The sequence below is a fragment of the Tenrec ecaudatus genome, chromosome 12 (assembly GCF_050624435.1).
Source record: "Tenrec ecaudatus isolate mTenEca1 chromosome 12, mTenEca1.hap1, whole genome shotgun sequence".
Lineage (NCBI taxonomy): Eukaryota > Metazoa > Chordata > Mammalia > Afrosoricida > Tenrecidae > Tenrec > Tenrec ecaudatus.
This window is the reverse complement of record NC_134541.1, coordinates 61242334-61250434: the sequence shown is the minus strand read 5'-3', so window position 1 is coordinate 61250434 and position 8101 is coordinate 61242334. Positions and strand designations below refer to the sequence as shown.

Genomic DNA, 8101 nt, shown 5'->3' with positions numbered 1-8101 from the left:
TAGTGTTCAATTTCTAACTGTAAGGTGACAATTTGAACCCCCATTAGCAAAATGGGAGAAAAGACCTGGATGTACCAAATCCTCATTTGTCAATACAGATAGACTCAGGTCATAATGAAAACATCGGCATTATGTGAAAATGGAAGATAACCACATCAATAACTGTAAAACCATTGAGAATCACGGTTCAGCCAAGCTGGCACACAGCTTTAACCATTACAGCCGGGTTAGTCTTGCTTTGCATTTTTGCTGCCAGATAGATTTATGTTTTTTTTGGTGAAATGGAGTTTCCCACATTTGGGAAATCGCAGGGGTCAGCACACCCGGAGTGCAATGGGTGAGACTCGCCCTGGGAAAATCCCCTTTGTGATCATGTCATCTCCCCTGCCAGGTAAGTATCAGATTTACGTTTTTATTAGATAATCAATAAGGGAGGCCTAGGTGTATTTGCTTCCTTACAGGTCATGTCCTGGAAGCTCTATGGGGCAGGTTGACTCTGCCATGTGGGGTCTCTATGAGTGAAGAAGACTTGAACCACACAAGAAGAGTAACAACAGTAGTTGTTTTGACAGGACAAATATACTTCTATGGTAAAATGACAAAATACCACTGAAAGAGAGCCATGTTATGATTTTTTAATTGGCTACATGTTTCAATGTCTACTTCTCCAGGAAGCAGTGGACATGCTGCTGCTGTTAGGTGCCATCAAGTCAGTTCTGACTCATAAAGACTTTGGGGCGATAACTCTTGGATAGCAAGGTTTACATTGTCACTTAAGAGACTAGACTAAGAAAAGGTAGACAAATATGTCAAGTAATAAGTATTTACTAAACACTTAAGACTACTAGTACATGGTATTGAAAGTATATACCAGACACTGAACTTACCCAAGTGCAAAACATAAACTAGACTTGAAGGAGCCTGAAGTTGTCTGGGATACATCTTAATAGTAAGACAAGAGCTCACTCTGAAAATGTCATAGATACATTTTGTTGCTATTAGGTGCCATTGAATCAGTTTCTACTCTTAGTGACCCTGTGCACATCGGAGCAGAACACCACCTGGTGCTGCACCCTCCTCACAATTCTTGTTATGTCGAAGCCCAACGCTCAAAGACAGAGTGTCAGTCCTTCCGCTGTTTCTCTGCCCCTCTGCTCTAGCAAGCCTGGTCTCCAGGCACTGCTTTCTCCTGACTGCATGTCTAAAGTATGTGAATCAAAGTCTTATCATCCTTGCCTCCAAAGAGCGTTCTGGTTGTATTTCTTTTAAGGCATATTTGTTTGTTCTTTCAGAATTCTGCGATGATTTCAAGATTCTTTGCTAGCACCATAGTTCAAATGCATCAAATAGTCTTCAGTCTTTCTAATTTAATATCCAGTTTTCACATGCATATGAGGCCACTGAAAGTACCATGGCTTGGGTCAGGTGCACCTTAGTCCTCAAAACATTTGACTTGCTTTTCACCATTTTAAATATGTCTTATTCAGCAGTTTTACCCAAATGCAACTTATCATTTGATATTTTGACATCTGCTTCAGTGAACATTGATTTTTAGATCCAAGCAAGATGAAATCTGTGACAGCTTCAATCCTTTCTTCATTTATCATGATGTTAACTATTGGTTCAGTTGTGAGGATTTTGATTTTCTTGACATTGAGTTGCAATCCAAACTGAAGCCTCCAATCCTTGATCTTCATCTGCAAATGCTTCAATTCCTCTTCAGGTCCAGCAAGCAAGGTTGTGTCATCTGCATATCACAGATACTTCTTCCAATCCTGAGACCACATTCTTCTTCATATAACTCAGCTTGTCTGATTATTTTCTCAGTGTACAGATGGAATAATTATGGTGAGATGATACAACCCTGATGGATACCTTCCCTGATTTTAAATTATCAGTATTCCCTTGTTCTGTTTGCACAGCTGCCTCTCAATCCACACATAGGTTCCTAATGAGCACAGTTAAGTGTTTTGGAATTCCCATTTTTCTAAATACTGTCTATAGTTATGATCTACACAGTCAAAATTTTTGTGTATTCAATACAACACAAGCAAGCAAATAAATATTTCTGGTTTTCTCTATGTTCAGCCAAGATCCATCTGATGTCAGAAAATATTATGATTGATTTCTTTTAGCAAGAAATTCGTCTGAGTGTCTGATTGTGTCTGTGACAAGAAGATAAGAACCTTCGAGTATCATTAGTTAATTTAGACTGGCTGAACAACATAGTGAAAGAGTATGAGTACATGACAGACAGATTTACTATTACCATGTGAAAGCCAATTCTTCTGAGCACGTTGGGGTTACTGTATGGTGAAAACACTATTGTGCTTCCACTGGTCACAGATAAAGGTACGTCCTGGTGTGGGCAGGAGGATCCTTATCCCAAGATGATCACAGTGTCATTCATGGATAGTGATATGAGAATGCCTTGTATCCATATGCTGTGCTTCGAAGTTATTGTGTAGTTACTTTTATGATATCCACTTTCCAATAGGGCAATTAAAACTTAGAAAATTAATTTCTTTCCCATAGCTAATTCACAAATTTACTATGTCAAGGTTTACTGTTATAATGATCTTCTCTTAAGTACTCCTTGCTCAATTACCTCCTGACTCTTTTGTGACCTCATTCTCAATTAAAAAAAATCTTTTTCTTTGACTTTAATTTAGCTCTCATTTTCATATGAGAATAGTTTTTCACTTGGTATTCTCCAGGCCCCAGTGTGAAGTTCTCCGGGTGTGTGTGTGTGTGTGTGTGTGTGTGTGTGTGTGAGGGAGGTGGGCAGTGAAGGGTTCTCTAGCTTGATATAGTTCTTGCTTTCTCTTAAATGACTATGTCTAGAATTCATAAATAACTCATAATCATATCAATCATACAAACACACATCTGTGATAGGTTTTGTGTCAACTTTTCTGTGCCTCTCAGAAGATCTAGAGAGTGCAACCTCTCACTCGGATCACACCTTAATTGTGTCTCTTTGGGGGAGTGGCCTATTTGATACCTATAAAAGAGATACTGCAAAGAACACACTCTCCATCCTGGCTTGGACCCTATGTCTGTTTTCTTGTGACTTGGACTGGTGGCCTGTGATACTGACTGGTAATATTGGGAGCTGTCAGCGGCCTGCTGTATCAACTGATCTGCCCACCTGTCTATGCTTGTACCTGCCTATGAGCCTCTGCTTTGTCCGTATGCTTCATCTTCCTGCTTCCTGTTTTGTTTTCCAGCATCCTGATTTCCCAGCTCCAGCAGCCACACACGTTAGGAAAAGCCTCTAGCTTAGCATGTGACACACTGAATGTACCCTGGACTACCAAAAACACAAACAGATCTGTCTTGGAAGAAGTACGGCCAGAGAGCTTCTTAGAGGCAAGGATGGCGAGATTTCATCTAATATATTTTGGGCATGTTATCAGGTGAGCCCAGTTGCTGGAAAAGGACACCATGCTTGATAAAGTACAGGGGCAGTGAAAAAGAAGCCCTTAATGCAATGGACTGGCACTATAACTACAATAATGGGCTACAAGCACAGGAACAATTGTGAGGACACTGCAAGACTGCGCCGGGCTTTGTTGGGCATTGGGTCCCTCTGAGTCAGAGTGAACTTGATGGCATCTAACAGCAACATGCTCATGTGCCTCTTGATTCCTGTCACTGGGCCTGGGAAGAGGAGTCTGCTCAGAAACCTGTTTTGTTGAAGTACATGTTTTTGGAGGTACATTTCCCTCTATGTTTTGACTACACGTGTTGAGATGGTGCCATGGTTTTATAGGACTGATGGAAGAAAAAGAAGAAAGAAAATGCTGGAACATTTCCCCGCTCTCAGAATAGAGAGAAGGCTATTTCTCAAAGCAGGATTTGTACGCCATTGGAAATCTCCCCCTTGACAGCTACAACCTCAGGTGCATTCAGAATGAGTCAGAAATAGTGACACAAACCATGTATAAAATCTCCACTCATAATTTATTTATGGGGCACAGAGCCTGCCCTTCTGAGCGATTCCCATTGCCATAAAAGCAGAGAAGGGAGACTGGAGAGGAGCGGCAAGTTTATGGAGGGAAAGTGTCTGTGGAAGGAAATATTTTCCCATAGTGCAGATTTCTGGTTCTTGCCCTGCCTCACGAAGCATGTGTTGCATGTGTTTCCAATCTGGAATGAACAGTGAGCGCACTACAGAGAGCCACACTCCCATCAGGTGCATAAACCTCTCTTCTGCGTCCTTGCTTCCTCCCAGTCCAGCAGATAGGAGTTCTGTGTCTGTGGGCCTGGCAACATTCCTCACTTGGGCTGGTCTCTAGCATTCTGGCACCCAGCTCAAAAACATACACATGTGTGTCCCTGTGCACATGCAAATGGCATAGGTTTCATTACCATTTAGACATTTTGGTTGTGACCTTTGGATTGTAGAAGTTCCAGGGGATTACAGATAGTTATTGGGGCCTCCCAAATCCCTCCAGGAAGGTTACACCGTTTTCCCTCTCTTCTGTGTAGTTCTTTTGTTTTAATATGTTGTTACATGTTAAATTTCTCTGGAACCAATGCTAAAGCAGGGCTCTCTGCACTGGTTCTCGACAGTTTCTGGAGACCCTGGAGGAGGCCGCTTTGCAAAGGCAAAGACAGAGTGCCAAAAGATATGCACAGCACATGATTCTGTTTCTCATGCCTATTTTGTCTTCCCCTGGCTCCTGCTCTGTTTTGACCACCGTCCTCTCTTCTCTCTCGCCTGGTGATAACCTCCCAACGGCTTCACTGTCTCTGCTCACTCTTCTCCCTCAGTCTATCCTCCACTGTACCCTGCCAGGACAATGTTGATCAAACACAAAAGCATCAGTACCTGATCTTTACCTGGTTGAAGGAGGACGCCTATGGTTCAGTGATACAGTTCTTGCATTCCATCAGTGACCCAGGTTCAAATTGCAGACAATGACTTCACATACAGTCTCCACCTTTCTGTCAGTGGAGTGTGCACATTGCTATGTTGTTGAAGAGGTTTCAGTGGCACTTTAAGTTGAAGATAGCATAGAAAGCAAGGCCTGGTGATCTGCCCCTGAAGGTCAGCCAATGATAGTCCTAGGAATCTCAACAGTTTTGTACACACTGATGACGGAAGTGTCACAGGATGACATAAACCCGGGAATGGGTTGCTTTGTGCATGGGCTCACTGGGAGTCAGAGAGCTATCTCAGTGACAGCTAACAGTAGAAATAATTTGGCTAAAAACCTGTCAATCACTTCTTGATAGCTTGTCATAGACTATAATCACGATGACTTCTTTTTTTTGTTTTGTGTAGTGTTTTGTAGGTTTCTTTATACACGTCTTTTGTATCTCTTGTTAGGTTTATTCCCCAATGCTTTATTTTTGATTGGTTGCTATACATTGTATTGCTTTAGTTCTTTTTCACTGCTCTCTTCATTACTCTACAGAAATCTGGTTTGTGTTTTTAAGTGTGGATCTTGTATTCTGCCACATTGCCAAACTTTTCAAATGGTTCCAACAATTTATTGTTGTTGAGTCTTTGGGATTTTCTACATATAAAATTAATATCATCTGCAAATAATGAGAGTTTATTTTTCTTTGGAAATCTGGATTCCTTTCTCTCTTTCTTTCTTTCTTTTTTTTTTTTTTGCCTCATGGCTCTGGCTAAGATTTCCAGCACAGTGTTGAATATGAGTAGAAATAAAGGGCATCCTTGCCTGGTTCTTGTTCACAAGGAGAATGCCTTGGAAATTTACCCATTTGAGTGTGATGATGCCTGTTGGCTTTGCATATACGGCCTTTATTGTTGGTGAAAATTTTCTCAACTATTCCTTTTGGTTGAATGTTTCTATCAGGAAAGGGTGTTGCATATTGTCAGGTGCCTTTTCTGCGTTGATTAACTTGATCATATAATTTTTATTTTTGATTGTTTTTCTAATGTTGAATCATTTTTGTGTGCCTAGAATAAATCCCTCTTGAACACTGTGTATTATTTTTTGATATATTATTGGACTCTATTGACCAGTATTTTGATGAGAATATTTGCTTTTATGTTAGTGAGGGCTATTGGTCTGTAGTTTTTGGTCTTGATAGTGTCTTTGTATAGTTTTGGTATCAGGATTATGCTCAATTCAGAAAATGAGTTTGAAAGTTCACTTTTATTTTTCTTTACTTTGGAATGACTTGTTTAGAATTGCAGTCAACTCTTCTCTGAATGCGTGGTAGACTACTCCATAGAAGCCATCTTACCCTTGACTTTTTTTGTGTGTGCATTTGATTTTTTGCCCTTGCTCTTCTAATTATCTATTTCTAATTTTAATGCTTTGTGTTCAGGAATCAGCTTCAATTCTTTAAGTCTTATCATATCATACTCCTGAAATTGTTATTAGAGAATCTATGCTCAACAGAACAAAACAGTGCCAGGTTTTGGCCCATCCTCACAATTGTCATTATGTTTGCTTAAGTATAGGTATTTACTTTTTCAGACCCCTGGTTAGTTCCAGTACTAAATAGAAAGTGTTTCCCAATTTGGAAAACACTGGTGTAAACGAAATTATCTTTAAAAGTGGACACTATACATAGCAGCATTATTTATAATAGCCAAATATTGGAAGCAACCTAAAGACCACTCAACAGATGAATGAATAAACAAAGTGTAAAATATACTTATAATGGACTACAACTAAGCTCGTCAGATATGACACATATCACAAGGATGCTACAGTAAGTCCGTAGCTGAGTGAAATAAATCAATTGCAAAATGATAAATATTGTATGATACAAATATTGTATAAAAAGACAAGAAGGGAAAATCTATAATGACTAATATTTATTAGTGACTGTCGGGAGTTGACAAAAGAATGTTTTAATGTACAATATCTGTGATAGGATAGTATTAATATACATACAAGGACATCCAGTCAATACAACTATAATTCAAGTTTATAGGACAACCACTAAAGCTAGTGGTGTAGTTGAAGGATTCTACTGATATCTTCAATCTAAAATTGATCAATCATGCAGTCAAGATATATTGATAATTATTGGCAATTGCAATGTGAAAGATGGAAACAAAGAGGAAGGAAAACTTTGGGAAATATAATCTTGGTGAGAGATATGAATATGGAGAGTGCATGATAGAATTTTGAAGTTCAATGGCTTCTTCATCACAAATATATTTTTTCAACAACATAAATGGTGACTATACTTGTGGACGTCTAAAGATAGAAAATGCAGACATCAAATTCATTACATCTGTGGGAAGATATGATAAAGAAGCTCAATATCACCAGCCAAAATATCACAGGCCAGAAGCTGACTGTGGGGCAAATCATCAATTGCTAGTATGTAAGTTCAAGATGAAGTTGAAGAAAATTCAAACAAGCCCATGAGAGTCAAACTAAGATCTTGAGTATACGACCCTTGAAGTTCAAGACCATCTCAAGATCCAAAACATTCATGATGCCAGAAGCACCAAAAGGACACAGAAGAACTTGCTTATGAAGCGAGATGCACATGAAAGGGAACGTATGCTGCTTACATTTTACTGATTTTCTTCTGCAAGAATACTTATCTAGTGTAAGGACAAAATGTTTCCCCTATTGTCTCTGAGTTATACCTGATTTTGTTTGCTTTTTAATTACTGAGATCTTTGCTAAAATCATCATGCTGTCAGGGAGTGACTGCTTGATGGTTATTTGCATATGACTAATTCCTTGCTTATTGAGTGAATGCTTATACATGCTATTCTGACCATCTGCTCTGATCTGGGCCTGCTAATGTAGGCTTCTACAACGCATTCCTCGGGTCTTTGCATTTTATGCTCTCGCTCTCTGGTACACTATTCCTTGTCTTTTGTTCTGACTAACTCAGACATGCTCTTTAGTTCTTAGCTTCCCCAGAGAAGTCTTTCTTGCACCCTAAAAACCAGATAAATCTTCTGCCATTGGTTCTTCTGGTTCCCTCCCACTTTTACTTTATAGTCAATATTATTTAAATACAGTGATTCCTAGACGTTGGCTATTGCCTACGTTCTTTGCCGTGTGATCTCTCTATTTTGCTCATGTTGATACAACTTCTGGTTCCTTACTGGTTTCCAAAATACACTCACAAGTACTATGTG

At 39.4% G+C, this 8101-nt stretch overlaps 1 pseudogene; it reads right to left on the bottom strand.

The window, feature by feature from the left end:
* Nucleotides 1–272: 272 nt before the first annotated feature.
* On the bottom strand, nucleotides 273–399 carry LOC142423478 (U1 spliceosomal RNA; annotated as a pseudogene).
* Between the last annotated feature and the right edge of the window lie 7702 nt (nucleotides 400–8101).